Here is a 22,943-nt window from a genome sequence, read left to right as displayed (position 1 = left end):
GCTACAATATGAACCTGTCTAATCCAGAGCTCTCGCATACCAACATCCAGCATTTGGGCATCATTTCAATCAGCCAGATGACTCCTCATGGGTGTAGCCAAGTTTCCCCTGTGGTCCCATAAAGTTTTTTTGCAGCCATCAGTCCTAACTCAGTGTTCTGTGCTGTTATTTAACAGTAATTTAACCCCTAAATGCCTTCCACTGCTTACTGGGCTTGAAGAAGTGCTGGTGATGCTGCTAGAAGATATTGTCTGCCAAATTCTGTCCTCTGTCACCCATCAGGTCCTGAGGGTGCCATTTTAAAGAGGTTCCACTTGCAGTAAGAAGTTACTCTCAGCCTGAAGTGCTTACCAGCCTCTGTAAGGCAAATACTCAGGCTACATAGGAGCAATTCAACCCCATCCCTACAAAAGAGCTGCTATGCTGACCTGCCTCCAGCCAAAAATCATTGTGAAGCTACTGGAATACTTTCCCTCCAGCTTCTGTCTGAACTGGATTGCCAGTTTCCAAGACATGGCCCCCACCCCGGTGGAGGTTGAAAACCTGATCTGTTGTACTTGTTATCCTAAACTACCTGCTGCCCAGTGCCCCCTCACAGAAAAGAGATGAGAGGAGAAGGTGCAGGAAGAAGGCATAGTTGTAATAGGTTTCCCCACTGGAGTGTACATTAACTTTAACATAGCTGGTCATTAATGAGCCTCAGATCGCAGCATAAGATAGTCCCTATAAGCACAGATATGAAAAATGGAGACAGAAACCAGCACTAACGGGAATTCAAACAGGACCCTCATTTCTTGGTATAAAAGTGATTAATGGAAACTCCAGCATCCTCTCTTGTCCCTGCCTCAGTGGAAGCAAGCAAGCTTGATAAGAATAGCCACTTGTCGCATGAGGAAGATAATAGCAGGAATGATATGTCTCCAGAAGATTCCCAAGGCCTCTTGCTTGTGTAATAAATTGCCCTTGTCACTTTCAGGAAACTCATGAAGAAAGATCACTAAAGCCAGCCAAATAATGAGGGAAAAAGAGCCCGAGATTCAACCTGAGGAGGGCTTCTGCTCCACTTAGCCCTTGCCTTTGTTCGTTCTGCAAAGTGTTTTTGGAAAGGAACAAGAGCAATGCAGACAGGTCCCTGGGCTCATAAAATGACTGTCAAAGTCATAGCCATGTGCTGCAAGATCATGGATTTTAAATGCCCACATGCTGCAGAGAGCGGTGATCACAGAGAACTGGCACAGCATTATAAGCACGAGACCTCTATAGGCAGGTAATTCAGGATTGGTTTCTAGATGCAGGACAGTTCTTGTGGTTAAGACACAGGACTCAAAAGAGCTGGGACCAGTTCTTGACTCTACCATAACAGCCCATGGTGACCTTTGAGGCTGTCAATCTTTTTGTGCCTAGGTTCCCCCTATACCCTCCTGCACCCCCGCCCCCATACAATGGAGAAACCCTTTTTTGCTGTCAGGACCATTTAGATTAGAGTTCTTTAGGGCATGGATTATATCTTACTGTGTCTGTGCAGCACCTAGAACAATGAGGTCCTGATCTTGGCTGAGGGTGTCAAGACAAGCAGCAGAGCTCACAACCTTGCTGGGCCTGGTAGCATGGTGGCAAAGGGTCCACATTGGTTCTGCACTCCTGGCTCTCAGGTGGAAGGGGCAGGACCTGGGCAGCCATTCCTCAGCATCCCTGTGCCTCCAGTGCTCAGCACCGCCTGGAGTACACCATGTTACACTCCTGTAACTGTTTAAAGGTCCTGTGATTCCAAGTGCTGCCACTTGCTGCAGTGGCCACAGGCAGGAGCCCCAGGCCCTTTTGAATAACCAGACACTGGGCCAGTTGCCCGCTTTGCTCTGCCCTTGCTGTCAGTGGCCCTGAATATAAAACAAGATTTATCTAGTTTGTGTGGGGTGAGGGCAGAAAAGATTAGGACTTCAGAAACAAAGGTAACTAGACTGGCAAGCCTGGGAAGTTGGGCTGATTCTTCCAGCTAGGCAACAGGACATGCTGAATGATTCGAGTCTGCTTGGACTGAGACTAAGAGGGCTCATTCCCTGAAGGATTACTGGGCCATTCAAGGTATCAACTCTGGATCCCTTAGGAGAAAGGCTCACCTTCCCTCAGCCTAAGGCCCTGGGGCAGGAATTTGGAAACCCAGGTTTAGTTCATGGCTCAGCCCTGAACTCTGTGGGATCTTGGACAAGTCATTCACCAACCTAGTGCATCATTCCCCCACCAACCCCAAATCAGTGAGGAGGACTAATAGTTTCTTTATTCCCCCAATTGTCTGTCTTGCGAGTTTTGAGGCAGAAACTGCCTCAGTAGGTCATACAGCACTTGACCCAATGAAGCTGTGGTCTTGTTTTGGGCCCCGAGACTATGTTCTCACAATGGTAGTAAAGAGTGAGGTCACACACACTGCCTGATCATCTGTTTCCCTTATGTCATGGATAGCCGCACAGCCTGTCAGCTTTTGGAGGGCTAGATTGAACCCCCTCCAGTTTTGTCCTTTGTGACCTTTCCTTCTTGTGCTAAAAAGTCAATTTTACAAAAAGCAAGCATCTCCCCTCCCCTGGCACTGCACCTTCCCACAATGGAAAGGTCATGCCTTTCATAGCCAGACAAAGTGTCATATTAGCTGACATGAGCTGCCCTTTCTCAGGCTCAGCCATCAGCTTCAATGTTTTCCAGAGGCTTTTTCTACCTCTGCTGGGGCTGGCGGGTGGGGAACCACACACACACTTTCTCCATTGGCAGTGGCAGGTTTTGGTGGAGGAAAGCTTGAGGCCAGGTCTTGCTTTTGGCTTTTAATGGTAGCATAAGGTAACAGATTATGCTGTAACCCTTCATGTCACTTGAAGGGCTGCTTCTCAGAAGACTTGAAGCAAAGCAGAAGAATAAAGTCTAGAGTGGGGTCATGCCTCGGAGTAAATGGAAGTTTTGCAGTTCACTTCTAAGGATAAAGCCTGGTCCCACTGAATTCTTAACCCCTCCTTTATTTGCCCCAGCTTTCATGCTGTGACCAACAGATTCCACACGGAAAGCAGGTCTATTGAGAGGTGTGATTGGAGAACAAAGCTAGACCACAGAACACTGGCTGCAACAGGGATAGCTACATGGGCTGGCCCATCTGCCCAGGACTGTGGGTACCTATACAAGCAGCTACCACTCATATTACCATGGTTTCACTACTCACGTTGCTCAAACTAGCTTGGATATGTCAGCACATACTGAAAACACAGCTCCAGACTGAAACGTAGGCACACTAACAGGAGTTACTAAGCAAGACTCAAGTAGTAATTCTTCCACTTCACTCTGCACTGATTAGGCCAAATCTGGAGTACTGTGTCAAATTGAGTGCCATGCTTCCAGAGATGTGGACAAACTGGAGAAAGTGCAAAGAAAAGCAACAAAAACAATTAAAGATCTAGAAAACATGATTTATGGAGGGACAACTGAAAGAATTAGTTTTGTTTAGTTTGGAAAGAGAAGAGAGGGGACATGATTGCAGCTTCTAAGTACATAAGGGGGGTTTCAAGGAAGGAGAAAAAAATAAATATTCTCCTTTACCTCCATGGATAAGGCAAAAAAAGCAATGGTCTTAAATTGCAGCAAGGGTGGTTTAGATTGGACATTAGGAAAAACTGGACTGGACTCAATGACCGGACTTTTCAATTCTAGCATTCTATGATTCTATTCCAGGGGTGGGCAATAGTTTTTGTAAAGGAGCCACTCTATGAATTTTGATACTGGTTGTAGGCTCTCTCCGGGCTGCCTGGAAGGGATGTGGCCTTGGGCATGAAAGAAAAAGAAAAAAAAAAAAAGAAAAAAACATGAAGTATGTGAGGATGAAAGAGAAACTTTGCCTGTGAGATAGACTTTGTGGCACAGACTGAGTGTGCTGCAGTGTATAGATGACAGCAACTATGTGTGACAGTGACACAGTGTATATTGGGGCTGTTGTGGGTAAGTTTGACAGAAGCAACCCCTCTGCCTCTTTAAGGGAAATTTAACCTTCTCTGCACTCCTGAATGAGTCATGTTCCATCCATGCTGCAGACTAGGTAGCTGCATAACAAGATGCTCACTACTCCCCCTTGTGTCATCAGCTACTGCAGGGGATAAAACCCACGGAGCCCCAGGTCAGCAATGTCAGAGGTGGAGATGATTTTTTGACTTATTTAGTTTGCAAATGGAGTAAGTTGTCATTATTACAGCCACATGTATCATTACAGATCTCTGGTCTTGGATCTCTCTCATTTCTCCCCACTCACCAATCCCCATGGTCCTCCCAAAAAACTACCTCTCCATGATTCTTCTATAATGAAACTGCAGCAGCCCTTTTTTCTTCAAATCCCTAGCGGCAGCCATAGCTGCTTGACCGCAACAAATAGAAGCCTTATCTTCTGCTGGGTGCACACAGCACATTCTGTGACATTTAAATCTCCCTTTGTAGCAGACTTGGATATTTTTGGTACGAAAAGAAACCTACACAGCTGGGCAGTTTCATTCCTGCAAATGTTATTACAGCAAAAGCCTGTTTAAGGCAATGTCACTGACAGGAAGAGATGCTTTAGCAACAGGTTCAGCCTTAGGAAAGGCCTGGATTCAGCACAGCATAAATGGAAACCTTCAGGGCATCAGAGGTTAGACCTACATAGCATAGTTATTTTGAACAACTTGTCTTAGAAGATCCAACTTCACAAGCTGAGGTGCTCAGATGTTATGGTAACAGAGGTCATTTCACACCTCACATATGATTCCTGACACTTGACCCTCCATTTTAGGTGTCCACTGCTCTATTCCATTTGGAGTCTTGTATTTAAGGGGCTAATCTCAAGAGCACTGGGAGTGTCTTGCAATCCCCTCCAGTAAGCTTTGAATGGAGTCTGGCCTCCTTTACCTTTAGTGAAGTCAGTACTTGTGTGATTTTTTTTTTAAACTTGTCTTTTTGGGTTTTCTGCCCTTTCCGATTCTTGCACACCAGCAACTCAAATCCATCCCAGGCTTCAAATGACACTAACAAGGCATCACACGACAAGCAGGAAGCACCCACAAGCAAACCTGAGAGTCCCAGCTCAGTCACTGTGCATGCTGCAAGTTCTTTACAAAGCAAGTGGTTTCTAGGCAGGATTTAAGACTGTCTCTTTCGAACCTATTAAACTGCCTCAGGTTTCAAAATTGTAGGACACAGACTTGGAGACCTTTAGTGCTGTTTTTATTCCATTTTTTGAAAGGGGATCTCATCACAAGAGCTCAAATTGGCTCCCCCAGCAACCAATCAATAAGTTCAAGTGAATAGGCTTTCACTTCCCTTCTAACTGATGCTGCTGTAATCAGCACCAGAGAGACTGAGTTACCTGCCTAGTGTTCCTTCCCAGGGTTTATCTATCATGTTTTTTCATAAGCAAGCAGGTATTTATGGAGGTCATTTAGTCATTCTGGACTGCAGGCATGGCCAGACCACCTCTATCTCCTCCCTAGGGCCTGCAGTGTGGTGGGGGAAGTTTAGTGGAGCACCTGACTGTTGGAGCTGACAGGAGGAAGGTCACTTATACCCTTGCTCTTTTCTGCTAAGAGACTATATTCACAAACAAACGTTTTACTCCAGGGCCAAGCATAGGAAGGGAGGGAACACAAATCATACAACTCAGAGAAACACACTAGTGCTTATTTAGGAAAGCAGCATGACCTAGGGGTCAAGTCCCTAGGCAACATATTTGCACACCTCTGACACTAGTACAACAGCCATGTTAAGCACATGTGTTTTATACACACACTTTGCACACATGCATGAGCTGTGCACCACACAAGTGCATGACCACAGCTCCCACATCCATGCTACCTACATGAGCAAGGCACAGTACATATGTGACTTGTAGGTTAGTGAGGTATGAGCATGATGTACTGCATGCATGAGGAACAACAGAGAACATTACTATACATGGGCCATGCACCCACACGTCCGTAAGTTATTCAGAGGGCAAACTTGTCTAACTAATTTCCAGGCCCTGCTGGAAAGGTAGAGGTTTTCTGGAAGCTTTTCAGCTTAAGTCAGGCATAGGACCACATGACATTTCATACTGGCAGCCTGTAGTCATCTGCATACCCTTGTCACTGTGGGTGTATACGTGTGCAGTCTCTGTCTTTCAAAGGACTTCACACACTCCCTGAGGTCCCTGTGAGGTTCACTTGATAGTTTCCCAGGACAGCAGCTTTTACTTAGCAGAGACTTACACAACTGGAGAACTCAGCACACACAGCACAGCCAGGGAAAGGGCTTCTCCTCATGCAAATCATTAGCCCATTCTCTCTACTACAGGGCATGCCATCAGACCCCTAATCCTGCAGACAACTGCATAAGTGCACACTCTCACTTCTAGGACAGCACTTCAGGTCAGGACACAGTATCCCAGGGCACTTTACTGCAGACACTCTTGGTGGGTGAGACAGTCATGCCTGGCTGATCTCTGCCACAGACTTCTTCACTGGGTCTTTAGTGTTTCAGCCACCCAGCCACTCAGTCCCCTTCCAATATTCTCCTTAAAACAACAAGTTCAGAGCTCACCCTCCCACACAGCAGCTCCTTTACCTCACCTGGACTTGACTTCAATGCCCCTTCAGCACTGGGTCAGGGCTCACCCCCAGGAAACATTACCTAGAATGCTGGGAGCGAGAGAGCCCCCTCAGGCACACCCAAGAGAGAAAATTCCAGAACTATTCCACCAGGTCTGTGGGCCTAGTTCTATTTAAGCAGTGCTGGCCCTGCTTCTCCCCCAGAGCAGACTCCTTCTTTCTAATTAAGCCTCATTACACACAGCTGGGAAAACTGATTAACCCTTATATTTCCAGAGAGGGCTGACAGGGACAAAGGGAGCTGTTGACCCAGAGTGGGCAATTTAAAGGCTTCAGTGGCAGCAGCATCTGAAGCCCTGTTACTTTTAAATTGTCACCAGAGCCCCACACAGCACTGTCCGGGTGACCTTGGCGGGGTGTGAGGCAACTGTCCCTTACCCTCCTCTTTCCAGGGGCCCTGGAAGTGAGCTCCTTCCCCCAGTGCCCAGTGAAGTCTGCCGCTAAGACCTGGGAAAGGCAGATTCACAGCTTGCTACAAAGGACAAGCCAGCCTCTGACATCCTGCCTCTCTCCGCTGCAGCACCAGTGTGCAGGAAAACACACCAGGGGCAGAGAGAGATTCTGGCACGTTCATGAGCGTTCCCTGGTCCTGCCCTTTCCCTGCTCCAATGCACTCAGGAGGTGATCATGAAGAGATGGAGCTGGGTATGCAGAGAGTGTTCACCTTGATCTGGGGGCCTGCTGGCTAGCAGAGCGCTGCTAAGAAGGAAACACAGAGATAAATTCACCCTTAGGCTGCAGTAAGTAGAACAACGACTGCTCCACGATGAGGGCTCCTGGTTTCTCTCCAAATACATTCACTGACCTTTTCCTTGATCCAGCATTTTCCAGCTTAAGCTTACTCCATGCTTTGCAAATGTTCCTTCATGCAGTAAGGCAGATCATGAGAAGTGTATCTACACTAGCCGGCTACTTCGAAGTAGCCGGCACAATGTCAAAATAGCACGTGTCGCGTCTACATGCGCCGTGTGCTATTTCGATGTTGAAATCGACATTAGGCGGCGAGACATCAAAATCACTATTTCCATCCAAAGATGGGAATAGCGCCCTACTTCGACGTTCAACGTCAAAGTAGGGCGTGTGTAGACGATCCGTGTCCCGCTACTTCAAAAGAGCGGGGTCCTCCATGGCGGTCATCAGCTGAGGGTTTGAGAGATGCTCTGTCCAGCCCCTGCGGGGCTCTATGGTCACCGTGTGCAGCAGCCCTTAGCCCAGGGCTTCTGGCTGCTGCTGCTTCTGCTACTGCTGCAGCTGGGGGTCCATGCTGCGTGCACAGGGTCTGCAACTAGTTGTTGGCTCTGTGGATCTCTTGCTGTGCAGGCCGAGTGTGTCTGGGAGGGGCCCTTTAAGGGAGCGGCTTGGGGTTTTGCTGGCCCCTTATTTCAATGGGGAGCACTTGTGTGTGTGTGGATGCTCTGCATTTCCTTCCGGAGCAGCTCCTTTCAACATTCTCCATCGCTACTTCGACACTGAACATCGAAGACACCAGCCCTGGAGGACGTGTAGACGATACAGATCAAAGTAGCCTATTTCGATGTCCTTACATCGAAATAGGCTATTTCGACGTAGTGTGCTATTGTAGATGTAGCCGAGATGATGTATGGGTGTGCCCACGCTGGCTAGGGTATTAGCCAGCATTAGGAGAATGGCTGTGTGGCTACAGATTTCCAGTCTGACCTTGGCTCAAGCACATAGTTTCTCTGTGCAAGGTTAAATGTGCTTCCCTATCTGCGAGAGACGTGGTGAGAACAAAGGAGTTAAAACCTGTGATGTGCTGAGTTGCTATGGCGATGGAAACCATAACTGTATCTAACCCAGCATTCCTTGTAAGGTGAGCATTTGAGTGTCCACCAAGAGAGAGTCAAATGCCACCCAGAGTACCCACAGAGCCTACAGCCAGCAGTATGAGTTTCTATTGGTGGTGCACACCCACCCATGAGTTGCCAGCTCCTGATTTGTATTTGTATTAAAAGGCATTATTTATATTACAAGAAATTTTTACCGAGGGTGGATCCCCATTGTGCTGGGGAAGTGACAATTATCCACCCAAAGAGTTTATGTCTAAATAGACAATAGAGATAAAAGTTGTGTTATTATCCTTATTTCACACCTGGGGAACTGAGGCACAAAGCTATGAAGTGACTTGATGCAGGTTATGGTGAATCAGTAGCAGAGCTCAGAACACCACCCAGATCTCCCAACTGCCTTCCTTACCTGGCTGCCCTTCTTTTCCATCTAGTGCACTGGAAGCTCCTGGTTGGACAGCTTATGCTGAATCCCAGGGACCCTTGTCCTCTATAGAACTCATGATTCTGTAGTGAATCCATCTCAGAGTGGAAGTTGTTAGAGGTAAAAAGGCAGCCTTTAAAAATAGGGAGTCAAATCCTACTGATGAATGTAGCGAACTCCAGCAATCAAGGCCGTTGTTATATTTTATGGAGTATAAGTGGTACAAAGGGTGCTACCATTCAGCTTCTTCCCCAGACCTGGGGCTTACAGATACACACACACACTCCTCCCAGGCAGGGTTCCTTCTCCCCCCATGCAGCTTCTGCCAGGGGGTCTGGGCAGGGTGACCAAGTGTCCTGTACTGGTGGGACGGTCCCATATTTGGGGTGCCAGAAAGGCACCCCTACTTATTTTTTAAAAGGGATGAATTGTTCCACATTTAGGCCCTCGTGGGCTGGGGCTAGGGCCGGGAGTGCCCACAGCCACCACTTCCCTGGGCCTGGGGGGTGAGGGGTGCCAGCTCCCCAGGGCTTTGCAGCTGAGGAAATTGCTCCCTGAAAAAGTGTACAAATATGTTCAGAGTGGGTTTGCAAACTGGCTGTATGTCTGACATGTCTCAGAGGGGGAGCTGTGTTAGTCTGCATCTGCCAAAGCAACAAGGAGCCCTGTGCCACCTTAAAGATGAACAGATTTATTTGGCCATAAACGGGCAAAAAACTTCTTTCCATCTGGTGAAGTGGGTTTTTGTCAACACAGGTGTATGCCTGGATAAATCTGTCAGCTTTCAAGGTGTCATTGTTTTTGTGCCTCTCACAGCTCCCATTAAGCCACTTCAAATAAGTAGCAGGAGTTCAGTGGCAGCTGTTGGGAGCCAAGCCCTGGTGAAGTTCTGCCCCTTTCTCTTCCTGGGCTGTCCTCTCCCAAATCAGAGCCCACTCTGACATATACAGATGAATGAGGCCCTTGCATGATTTGTTGCCTAACTATACATTGGGGGCATGTCCACCCTGCAGGTGCAGGTATAGTCACTTGCAGCCACAGAGCTGGAGAGCAGTTCTGGAACTCAGGCTCTCATTCCTGCCAGAGGTTTTGCTGCTGTGTGTGCTAGGTTCTGTTAAAATGTAAAATGATACTTTTTTTAAATAAACCCAAGTTTAAGCTTCACTGGTGCTGCTGGGTTGTAGAAGGTGAGATGAGGACAGAGGGATAACTCTTGTTTTCTCGGGCTGCTTCTATCTGCCCAGCAGAAGATGATGAAGCCACAAAATAAAGGGCTTGTTTCAGCCACCCAAGGACTAGAAACTAGGGGGGCTGGGATGAAAATAACTAGAGACAGTGTTGCGGGATGCAGGGTCAGTGGGGTAATCTCCCAAGGGAATGTGTGGGAGCCTTATTGCTCAAATCACTATACAAGTAACCAGCATTGGGACACTTAGGCCGTGTCTACACGTGCCCCAAACTTCGAAATGGCCATGCAAATGGCCATTTCGAAGTTTACTAATGAAGCGCTGAAATGCATATTCAGCGCTTCATTAGCATGCGGGCGGCCGCAGTGCTTCGAAATTGATGTGCCTTGCTGCCGCGTGGCGCATCCAGACGGGGCTCCTTTTCGAAAGGACCCTGCCTACTTCGAAGTCCCTTTATTCCCATCAGCTCATGGGAATAAGGGGACTTCGAAGTAGGCGGGGTCCTTTCAAAAAGGAGCCTCGTCTGGACGCGCCGCATGGTGGCAATCCGCGTCAATTTCGAAGCACCGCGGCTGCCCGCATGCTAATGAAGCACTGAATATGCATTTCAGCGCTTCATTAGTAAACTTCGAAATGGCCATTTGCATGGCCATTTCGAAGTTTGGGGCACGTGTAGACATAGCCTTAGGCAGTAGAGAATGACTCAGCGCTGACCAAGGACCTAAACCAGAGGGAACCTAATACATCTCTTCCTAATACATTGCTGTCCTTGGGTAAGGAGTCCAAAACCCACAGTGCTTTGGAAAGAAGCAAAGATGGCTTTCAGGGCAGCTAAATACCATGAGCAGGGACCATACAAGCACAGGATGTATCTCAAGCAAAGCAAAGAATGTGTGTGCAAGAGAGAACACAATATTCTTTTCCAGGGGAAAATCAAAATCTGCCTGGAGTAAATCATCCCAACTCCTGCCAAGTACTAAGCACTATTAGCACACTCTGGCTGGGGTCCAACACCCCAATTCTGCAAGGGGTGATTAGAGAGTAGGCTCCTATGTAATCCCTACCACCTGGCTTTCTTTCTGCCTCATGAGCTGAATATGTTACCAGCTGATATCTGAAGGGGAACCAAGTTTCCCTGGACAGGGCAAGGACCGAACTATCTGTGACGGAAGCTAGTTCATAGGTCATGTGGATGTTCTGAGCTTGGATTGCTGAGATGTGCTGTGCAAGTTGCTAAGAAACATACTGGGCTTGTGGGAGGAAAATAGACCTGAGCTCCATAGCTACAGATACAGGAGGGAAGCAAAATTTATTGCCAGACTGCTCTAGATCCCTGGGGTGCTCTCGCTGGCCAGGGGAAGGTCTGCGGCCTATAGTTTGTTCTCTCTGCCTCTGCTCCTGGCTACTATGGATTCTCAGCATCCCAGCCTTCAAGGTCAGGCCTGGGCCTGCAAAAATGCTGGAGAAAAACCAGGTCAGATCTTGTAAACAAGCACACTTCCCCTTGTGGCTCCAGAGCCTTTCCTCTTTCTTTCTCCAACAGGCAGCAGACTGGGATTCAGCCCCAATGATACTCCATTGCCTCCCACCTCTGTCCCCCTCCAGCTGCAGTACTCTTCTTCATTTCTGGCCTATACGGTGCTTCACATTTGTACAAATTACATGTTCCGCCCCAGAGGTGGCTGCATTTTAGAGGTGCCAACATATGTGCCAACGTATATCTTGCATGCTGACTGCTTGGGGATCACTGGGGATGGAAGGCACTCTGGAAAGGCATGGCACTATTAGCCTTTCAAAGAGGAAGTCATTTCAGGGGGAGTAGATATCGCCCCTGGGGCAGTTGTAAAGATTGCAAGATTTGAGTTAACAACAGTTGCTAATCCATCTACCTGCCTGAAGACCCAGAGTCCTTTTCCTGGGACAGCAATAAGCTGTTTACTGTGAGCCTGTGAGCTCCACACGATCCCTCAGACAGCGTTGCAGACAAGCCATAGATCGATGTGGCTGTGTGCAACCCAAGTTACAGCAGTGGACAGGCTCTGGTCCCTTGGGTTGTTCTAGGGACAAGACGAAGATCCTTTGAATGAGCTGAGGGTCAGAGTAAAACCTGGAAACACCATCATCTATCAAGCCCTCTGAGATTGCAACACCAAAATAGGGTTTCTCCTAAAGCCCAGCTCAGTTCCTCAATTCTCCTCTTTGACTGGACACCTCAGCCAGGCCCTTGAGAGATGCCCCATCTGGTAAATGGTCCCATGAGTCACTCTCTGGGGATGAGGGGAGGAAAATGGGATAAAGGCAGAGGTGGGAAATGTACCCAAAAAGTCACTTGAGTAAAAGTGCAGCTGCTCTGGGGGGGGGATGTACTTAAATACAAGTCACTGGTGTCCTGCTGGTAAAATTCTTGAGTAAAAGCACACACACACACACGAGCACGTGCACACATGCACAAGCATCACCCATCACATCTTGATTGTACTCAAGTCTCCAGAAGTGAAAGCAGCTGCACTTTAACTCCAGTAACTTTTGGGGTATTTTTTTCCCCACCAGAGGGGACATGAGGCTCAGAGCGGCTCGAGACATGTGATCCTTTCAGGCTACACTTCCCTTCCTTTGACAGTTAAAACCAAGCAATCCTGGTGTCAGTGCAGGCTTTGGAGTCTGTTCCTGGCTCTGCTCATGGCCTGCTGAGTGACAATGGACAAATCTCTTCCCCTGCTTCCCCCAGCTGTAACACAGGGGGGATAATATTACCCGCTGCAGGGCAGGGAAGGGTGAGTTAACTGCATGTCTTCAGGGGCAAAGGGTGTTCCTCTGGCTAGAGAGGCGTGAAGTAGGTTTAGCATTGCCCTTTTACCAGTCCCTCCCGAGCACTCTGGAGGATCCAGCTAGGACATGCTGTCTCTTGGCCTTTGTCCAGCAGCTCAAAGTTCAATTTTCTGGTTACACCATCTACAGCAGTGAGGTCTCAGGTGCAAAGTTTCCTCACCCAGGGGTGGCCAATCTGCAACCCACAGATCCCACTGGCTGCTTTCCTCCTCCAGGCATCTTGTGCACTGGGTACTGGAGTCCTGCCTCTCTCCCTCCCAGCACTTTTGTAGGAGGTGTGAATCACCTGATTCCCAATCCTTCCCTGCTTCCATCTCTCCCTCCCTCCCACCATGAACAGGTGATTTGCAGCATTTAAGCTCTGGGAAGGAGAGGGAGAAGCAAGAACAAAGGACTAGTCAGGCAATTCAAGTGCTGGAAAGTGCTGGGAGGGAGAGAGAGGAGCAGGTAAGTGCAGGGCTACAGTGCGTTGTTCCATGAGGTTCAGGGAGACAGATTGAGGGGAGGGCTGCAGGTAGAACCCCAGTGGTCTATGGGCTGCTGGAGCCCACTGAGGTGAAGGATGGCCACTCATGTGGCCCAGCACTATTCAGTGGCTGCCCATTCCTTCCTTAACCCCTCTGACCTGCAATCAGCAGGACTGCAATTGAGCCTGCAGGGAGCAGAAGGGGCAGGGGACAAGGTCCCTCATGTGTATTTCAAATGGCTCCAGTGCTGTGTCTCCCTGCCTGCCCCTTCCCATTTTTGCTGCCTGCGAGGAGGCTTCATAGGCAAAAGGCATGAACTACTAACAGGGACACCATCCCTTAACCTATTATTCACAAGCTTCCAGGGCTGCAGTGCCACTTCGAGTTAGTGTAAAGTCCCTTTCAATTATGCAGCCCTTTTACAGTTCAGTGCCTGTTCCACCAGACCAACCAATAACTCAGTAATTCAGGCAGGTGGAGTCGGCCAGTTCCGAGTTTTTGTTACCAAGGTCCCATGCCGTGCAGTCTACAGCTGCATGACTACCATTAGTGAAGGCCAGCAGATCCCTCAGAGTATGTTTTGCATTTCACAGCTTACAGTGATCAACTGATTCAACTTCAATGGCAAGATTCTGTTTGGAAACCCCTTTTCTACAAGCTGATTAAAGCTATTTTTGGTGCCTGCTTTACAAAGACTTTAATTGTTTCATCTCTAACTTCTAGCTATTACCGTTGGAATACTAACATTAAGGGTTAGGGGGTTAATCCCATATTTATAATTACAGCATCCTTCAGCTTTTGCCATTCCTTGAACTGGAGTAGTCAATTTTTTTTTTTATCTCTATCCAAGTTTCTTGACCAAGGTATAGTCAAGGTCCTGACTCCAGAGAAAATAAATAGATATTTTAGGGTACACTCAAAAGCAGTTGGAAACCATATTTGAATGTGGTCCACCTATTCATTACCCCATCTTAAACTTTTTGTACAGTCAATGATCACCTAATATTGAGTACTTGCTTTCCAAATTCCCCATTTTTTGAATAGTAATCAAAAGCACATCCCCATACTTATTTCAATTATACAAAAAGCATGTGGTAACTAAGAATAAGAAATGCCAAGAATGAGAGACAGTTTCAATTCATTATTTACCAGGATAGTTTTATTCACACTATTAGCATAATTAATACTTATTGAATTATATCTTCATGCACCCTTGCTAAAGATTATCTCTAGTTCTCCCACCCATATGGAATCTTATTTTTAGTAAAAATTCTGTTTCGTGTTTTTCTTCAGTAGATCTCAAAACTCTTCACAAGAGAGGAAAGTACAATCATCACCCCCTCACACAGCCCCATTTTAAGCAGATGGAGAAACTGGAATGGGTAGGCGAAGTGATTTGCCCCAGGACAGTCAGTAGACCCGTTGCAGAGCAAGGAAGAGAAAGCAAACCTGCACTCTGCATCGCTAGACCACACTACTTCACATGTAGCAGCATATTAAAAATTTAGTACACCTTAAAAGTTAATTTTTGAAAAAAACATGAGATGGAATTAAATATAAAAATGGTATATTAATCCACTTTAAAATAAATCTGAACTGGAATGTTGCCCAAATCAAAGGACCTTGCCCATTTTTGGCCAGTCTTAGCGTAACCACATCATATAGTGAGCTCGAGGTCTTGCAGAACTCAAGCTAACTAGAAAATGTGTAGTCAGTGAAGGAACCTACCCCATTCTCTCATGCCTTAGAAGCTCAAGGAGGGCAACTTCATGCACCTAAGTACAGTAGTAACAGGATCTTCATCTGCATTTCAAGGTCACACTGCACTTCAGAGTGCCAAGTAACATGTGATGTAAGAGAAGAGTGAAACTTGCAACATTGCAGGTTACTTCCCACAATCACAAAAAAATGTAAAAAAGATGAAAATTAATTTAAAAGTAATGACACCAAAATTTTTCACAGGCTGACCAAATTTATTTTTATTTAGCCAAAGACAGAAATGAGACTATCCCTGAATTTATACTTTTTATTATTTACATAAACATTAATAAATAAGGTACAGAAAGCCAAGAAAGGTGACATGACAAAAGTTAAATGTATGAATTTAACATGAATTATTCCAACTTTTATCAATTAAGTAAAATCAAACCTAGATAATTCATTTCGCACATCAAAAAGTGATGATATCAGAAAAATCATCCTAGTATAGAACAGAATTAAGTACCAGTATAAATCTCTTAACACAGGTAAGTCATTGTTCAACACTTGACTCACAGAAGTAGAATTGTTTCACAATTATAACACTTTGAAAAGCTCGGTAACGGTGAAGGGATCAGCTAAAGCTGCAGAAATAGTAAATTTTAAAAATCTCTGGAGATACCTTTATTCTGCCATGTCCTCTTTAGTCCAGATTTTGGCATTAGGAACCACTGTAAGAACTGAGGTGGGTCCTGGAACCGTCAGGCTTAAAATTGAAACCTCAATGCTTTCAAACACCTACTCAAATTAACTTTCACATCAGTGGAATTGCACCAAACAACCTCAACTTTGCCCTCTAAGTACAACTAATAAAGAACATATACAACATCTCACTTTGTCAACAGTTCACACTAAATCAAATACCTGAAAACCAGTCATCATCACAAAATACTGCACCTCCACACAAATACTAACTTAACAGTAAAACACCTACATAAAACATCCACATCATCACCCTTAAGCATCCACTTTATTCAGTAAGCATAAAAACCTATTAAAACACCACTATTACCTCTTACATCAACATACACAAAAACCAAAATTCCTCTAACTGTTCCGACACAACAGGTGCAAAGTTAAAATTGAATGTGTGGCACAATTCCAGTAGTGTGACTGTTTAAGTAGAGTACGTGTTTCAAAGCAGAAATAACTGACAGTTTTTGGGTTAGCTTTATAGGTTGTTTCTTTTTAGCAATGTGTGAGAGAGCCAGAGTTTTAAAATATTAAGGTAAGGATTTCGTGGAGTAAATATTACTCTGTTCAATCTTAACTTTTTTTAACTTTGTTTGGGAGGAGTACTTGCACATGAATGAAGAATACAAACATACGCCTTCCCTTAAATTACATTTTTGCACTTGCAGAAGGAGGTTTTGAAATATTAATAATAGTAAGCTACAAGCCTACAGTGTGTGCTTGTTTGAGGTCATTGAATTACAGATCTACAATTATGCCAAGGTACCTTGTGATGAAGCTGTCAGTAAAAACAAAAAGTACCTAAAGTATTTGTCACCCAACTATACAGAAGTCACACATTTAAATCAAAGGAACACATTTTCTAAGATGTCTGTAACTCTTTTACATAAAATCTGATAGTCACTTTGTTAAAACACATTTTAAATACTTGGTTACACAGCTACATGAAATCAACATATACATGCAACTAACCAGTTATACTGACAATTTCTAATTGGTGATAGAAATGTAGTTGATTCCATATGGCAGCATAGCTGTGATACTGTTTTGACATAAAAATGGGCTTTCTTATTCACTGGGAGAAATATTAATAGTGTGTGAAAGATCTTCCAACATTCTTGAGGTGGCCACTCACACCCAGTTTCTCAGGTTTCTTCTATACTTTACAAAGAGCTTTTCTGCTGCAGTCCATAGAACCTTAATGAGAGTAGATCTTACTGCTTACTAAACAGAAACCCAAATCAAGCAATTACATGAAAATTATTCAGGAAAGCCTGGTAAAAACTAAGTTTCATGAATGAATTAATTTAAAAGGATACATTCTGATTTTCTGTAAGAATATGAATGTACAACGCACAAAGCAGGATTTATGGAGTCATTAGTAAAAGACAGTTTGAGAGGACATACGTTATTATAAAATGACATAACAGTGTTAAGTTGGCAGGTAGTTACTGAAGAGAAAGGTCACAGCAGAAAAACTGCTTTCCAAGTCTTCAGGCAGTGCTGTGGTGCCACAAATAATTGAGTTTCAGTTTGTAATATACTGACTATTAACATTAAGATGAGAGATGCTAGTCAATTTGTTCAGTTTATCCTTCTTATGCATTTATATAACAAGGTTCTGGACATGGTATAAACCTGAAGAAGAAACAAAAAATACTATTTTAAAGACATGTTAATAATGCTATGCAAGAAAGATTTTATATTACTTAAAAATGTTTATTAATGAACTCCATTAGCTGAATTTATATTCTTTGTGTGACTTTATAGTTTGACCAACTTAAAAGGGTGTAAAGCATGAGCAAGACAGTTATAAAAGACTTACAAAGCTATTTGAAATTCTAGATAAAAATAACAGAAATGTTCCATATTTAAAAAAGATAAAAATAAACGTAAAATGGAAGTGGACAAAACGATAAAGCACATATTGGTTATTAAAATAGAAATGCAATTTCCAAATTCATAGTATGAATTTTGAGCTCAGGAATGTACTGGTAAAATACACAGATGCACAAAAAAAAAATGCATATTTTCAAAGAGCAATGCCTCAAGGATAAAAGGAGAATAATTAAGAGAGAATATCAATGCATTTTAAGATGATTAAATCTGCCTCACTCACAAAATTAGCACCACACATGAAAAGCAAAAATGTACAGAAATTGTTATCAACCGAACGTAATTGCAAAGCCAATTCTACAAACTAATTGTTACATTTGAATAAACCACTGGTCCAAAGAGTTCCAAAGTCTCCATAAAGCAGCAGAAATTAGATGAAGAAGAGCAGGGTGTAATTTAGAAACATAAATACCAAAATTAAAGAAAAATAAAAATGTAAAAAGAGATTGTTAATAAAACTATCATGGAAAACTCTCTTCATAATGTAATTGGTAATAACAGAATGATAGATGGCCAGGAGCACAGTAAGCAACACAAAAACTTCAAGAAACTTAATTTGAAATTAAAGGAAAGATGGAAGCACAGAATGAAGAGCCAAGAGCCAGGACACAATTTAACAAGGAAAAATATAAAGAGAATATGATCAGCTTGGACCTTATCTACAGGGAGCTCATTCAAACAAATTTATTACAAAACTACCTCAGCACCTTCCCCTTCTCACCTTACGAGCAACAGCAGCAGGAGGTTCGATCTCCAGGAGCACAGTCAGCAGGGCAGAAAGCCAGAGACTTGGCTGCAGAATTCCAGGCAAGTGGGAAGCGCAGAGTGCAGTGAAGGGTCAGGAGGACTCCGGACACAGTTTTATGGAGGTACCATAAATACTGCCTGTTGAGACCTGCACCCTGTTTACAGGGTGTTCATTCAGGCCAGCTAGCTGCTCTTAGCCTAGTGCCAAGAGACTGGAGGGTCAAGACCAGATTCCCTGATTACAGGGCTGTCACTGGCCTCAGGCTGTGCAGTAAACACACTGCCAAGGGACCCCCCCAGGGCCTTGGAGGCTCAAACCCGAGTTACAGGGAGCCCAAGCGGCCTGTCTTACTGAGATGTTTCTAGTCTCCCAGAGGTCTAAAGAGAACTGCAACCCGTACCCCGATTACAGGGTGGTCACTGGGAAGAGCCAACCAGCAGAGACGGCAACCTGAATTACAGGAAGGTCAGGCTCCTTGAACAACCACAAGGCTCACTTTATACCATTCTACAGACACCGGTGACATGCACCATCATTACAGGGATCTCACCCTGACCACTCGAGCAGAATACACCATATTGCCAAATGAACAACTCAACTGAGACCCGGAGCCTAATTACAGGGCGGGCACGCTGCTCTAGGTTCCACAGAGCTCAACGTCCCCCAGAAGCAACAGGAATGTGACCTCCACCCTAATTTCAGGGTTCTCATCCTGACTGAAGATCACAACAAGGCATAATGCCGCATGAGCAAACGGACGAAGACCTGGACCCTGGCTACAGGGCGGTTGCGTTCTTTATGTTACCCAAGAGCTCCAAGGCCCTTGAAAGTGAGGGGGAGGTGACCTGTACCCTCCTTACAGGGCAGGCACTCTGAGTACCCCGCTAGCGGAGCATTATGTCAAAAGGATTAAACAGCGCACACCCGGACCCTGCTTACAGGGCGGTCACGCGGCTCTAGGTGTTATTGGGCTTCAGATGCCCCCTATGGTGTTATTAAATGACCTGAGCCCTGATTACTGGGATGGAACTGTGCCCGGAGTCCCTTTCCTTCTCTCCTACGCCTTCAGTGACTTGTCTTCTTTCCTCCTCTTCGCTTGATGTTCCTGATGCTTCTATCTTGACCTCTGGCGCTTGGAGCTGTCTGAAACACAGAGAGGGGAGCGCTCAGGCCTGCGCAACTCAGTTGCCCTGAGGACAAATGAACTTCCCTGTCTCAAACTGAGTGCATACTACTGAAACATTGTGGTTGTTCGCATCTGCAAACAGCCTGGATATTCAGTCCCCTAGCCCATGCATTCCTCAAACTCTTGAGCAGGGAATTGCCCTTCTTCCGAAATCACACTGGGCGGGTGAGAAGAGTACCGAACCCATCCGACCCCGGAGCCACAATCTCCACATTTCCCCTTGACAACCACTTTTCCAGGCAGTCATCATATAAAATCAAGAGGAATTAGATGATTAAGGGCCGTAGGGAATGAACTGAGAAGTAGTCCAAAATCAGTGTCACAGGGTATGCTGCCTGGGTTGACTTACTCCAAAACTGTCGCAGTACCTTCCCATTCAGGGCTTACCAGCAACCACAGCAGAAGTTCGGATCTCCAGGAGCACAGTCAGCAGGGCAGAAAGCCAGCGATTTGGCTGCAGAATTCCAGGCAAGTGGGAAGCGCAGAGTGCAGTGAAGGGTCAGGAGGACTCCGGACACAGTTTTGTGGAGGTACCATAAATACTGCCTGTTGAGACCTGCACCCTGTCTACAGGGTGTTCATTCAGGCCAGCTAGCTGCTCTTAGCCTAGTGCCAAGAGACTGGAGGGTCAAGACCAGATTCCCTGATTACAGGGCTGTCACTGGCTTCAGGCTGTGCAGTAAACACTGCCAAGGGACCCCCCCAGGGCCTCGGAGGCTCAAACCCGAGTTACAGGGAGCCCAAGCGGCCTGTCTTACTGAGATGTTTCTAGTCTCCCAGAGGTCTAAAGAGAACTGCAACCCGTACCCCGATTACAGGGTGGTCACTGGGATGAGCCAACCAGCAGAGACGGCAACCTGAATTACAGGAAGGTCAGGCTCCTCGAAGAACCACAGGGCTCACTTTATGCCATTCTACAGACACCCCTGTGACATGCACCATCATTACAGGGATGTCACCCTGACCACTCGAGCAGAGTACAGCATATTGCCAAATGAGCAACTCGACTGAGACCCAGACCCTACTTACAGGGCGGGCACGCTGCTCCGGGTTCCACAGAGCTCAACGTCCCCCAGAAGCCAAAGGGACACAAACTCTCCCCTAATTACAGGGCCAGGACTCAAAACCAACTGGCTGCAGTTGGTGACAAAAGAATGAAGGACAGAGCCCTGAACCCTGGATACAGGGTGGCCACGCTGCCCATGTAGTAGCGGATACGGCACGAGCTGTGATTCTCAGACTCGTGACCTAAATCACTCTCCTTAACGGCCAATCACTGTCATCAGCCCCCTAAAACGGAGCTCAGCTTAAGCAGAGCGGAAGGGGTGGACCAAGTCCCCATTTGAAGGGGTCTCACAGTGTCCAAGGCATTGAAAGATGACACCCGAGCCCTTACCCGTCCCTTTGGTGAGGAGAAAGACGATCATACATTAACATGCTTCGAGCTCCTTTTCTGAATCTGAGAAGAGTAAAGAAAATGCGCTGCAGCGGCTTAACTTAAAAAAATTAAAAGAAGTAAATTAAAAAGTAAAAAGCTCTCACACCCACTCGTATCACAGGCTCTCACAAACACCTTCATACAAAACAAAGGGGAACTTCCCAGAACAGAAAGAGAGCTCGTGGCACAAGGTCGCTCGACCAAGGTTTAGCTTGACCAATCTTCCTCCCCTCAAAGACACAAAGGGAAGAGGGACAAGACCTGCACCCTGATTACAGGGTGGGGTCAAAGTGACTACCCAACAACCCAAAGGAGCCAAAGCAGTGAGGACCCAAGCCCTTCTTACAGGACGGTCCCACGGGCTAGCCGATTAATGGGAAATACATTTATTTATAAGACAGAAGGAGGAGACCTGAACCCTGCTTACAGGGTGGTCACTTAGCCCAGAGCATTCAAGGGAACCCAGTCCTCCCTTAATAGGAGGCACATGACATGTGCCCTAATTACAGGGCAGGCAGTCAAATTCAGCAGGCTGAGCATAGGACACAACTCCAAATGAGCAAAGACCTGAGCCCTGGTTACAGGGTGCTCACGCTGCTCCAGTAACCTCGCTCTCTTCCAAAAGCCAGGGGCACGTGACACTCACCCTGTTCACAAGGTGGCCACTCTCTCTCACTGTATTAAGGAACATATACATGGGACAATTGTAGACCTCAACCCTGAATACAGGGTGGTCATGCTCCTCTGGGTCCTTAAAATAACCCAAATCCCCCAAAAAGTGAGAAGGGTTGGACCTCAACCCTAATTACAGGGCGGTCCCTCTGATTAGAAGGATAAAGGCACATAAAGCCAAGGAGCAAAAGGGCAGAGACCTAGCCCCAAAAGTTCAGGGTGGTCATGCTCCACAAGTTATCAGAGAGCTCAGTATTTCCTATGCTTCAGAGTGATGAGAGTCACACCCCAAGTCCCGTTGGCCACACTCACTAGACTGCCAACGGGCTAGGATCCCATACCAGCAAGAGGGAAGAGAACTGGCCTGAATTACAGGGACGCTGAGTCCCTCTGCTCCAAGTTCCAAAGAGCTCAGTATCCCCCAGAAGCAACCGGAATGTGACCTGCACCCTAATTTCAGGGTTTTCGTCCTGACTGAAGGTCACAACAAGGCATAATGCCGCATGAGCAAACGGACGAAGACCTGGACCCTGGCTACAGGGCGGTTGCGTTCTTTATGTTACCCAAGAGCTCCAAGGCCCTTGAAAGTGAGGGGGAGGTGACCTGTACCCTCCTTACAGGGCAGGCACTCTGAGTACCCCGCTAGCGGAGCATTATGTCAAAAGGATTAAACAGCGCACACCCGGACCCTGCTTACAGGGCGGTCACGCGGCTCTAGGTGTTATTGGGCTTCAGATGCCCCCTATGGCGTTATTAAATGACCTGAGCCCTGATTACTGGGATGGAACTGTGCCCGGAGTCCCTTTCCTTCTCTCCTGCGCCTTCAGTGACTTGTCTTCTTTCCTCCTCTTCGCTTGATGTTCCTGATGCTTCTATCTTGACCTCTGGCGCTTGGAGCTGTCTGAAACACAGAGAGGGGAGCGCTCAGGCCTGCGCAACTCAGTTGCCCTGAGGACAAATGAACTTCCCTGTCTCAAACTGAGTGCATACTACTGAAACATTGTGGTTGTTCGCATCTGCAAACAGCCTGGATATTCAGCCCCCTAGCCCATGCATTCCTCAAACTCTTGAGCAGGGAATTGCCCTTCTTCCGAAATCACACTGGGCGGGTGAGAAGAGTACCGAACCCATCCGACCCCGGAGCCACAATCTCCACATTTCCCCTTGACAACCACTTTTCCAGGCAGTCATCATATAAAATC

At 46.3% G+C, this 22,943-nt stretch overlaps 1 long non-coding RNA gene across 2 annotated transcripts in view; it reads right to left on the bottom strand.

The window, feature by feature from the left end:
• Positions 1-15,362: 15,362 nt before the first annotated feature.
• The window catches only part of LOC142004267 (uncharacterized), a 36,300-nt gene continuing 28,719 nt past the window's right edge, over positions 15,363-22,943 (bottom strand). For both annotated transcript variants that reach the window (XR_012642954.1, XR_012642955.1), the window contains exons 8-10: positions 20,019-22,642; positions 18,419-19,588; positions 15,363-17,439 (exon numbers count right to left, since the gene is read on the bottom strand). This is a non-coding gene — a long non-coding RNA (uncharacterized LOC142004267). The remainder of the gene's footprint in view (positions 17,440-18,418; positions 19,589-20,018; positions 22,643-22,943) is intronic.

This window comes from Carettochelys insculpta, chromosome 31 (genome assembly GCF_033958435.1).
Source record: "Carettochelys insculpta isolate YL-2023 chromosome 31, ASM3395843v1, whole genome shotgun sequence".
Taxonomy (NCBI): Eukaryota; Metazoa; Chordata; order Testudines; family Carettochelyidae; genus Carettochelys; species Carettochelys insculpta.
Note: the sequence above shows the minus strand (reverse complement) of the source record. Positions and strands in the feature narration are given on the sequence as shown.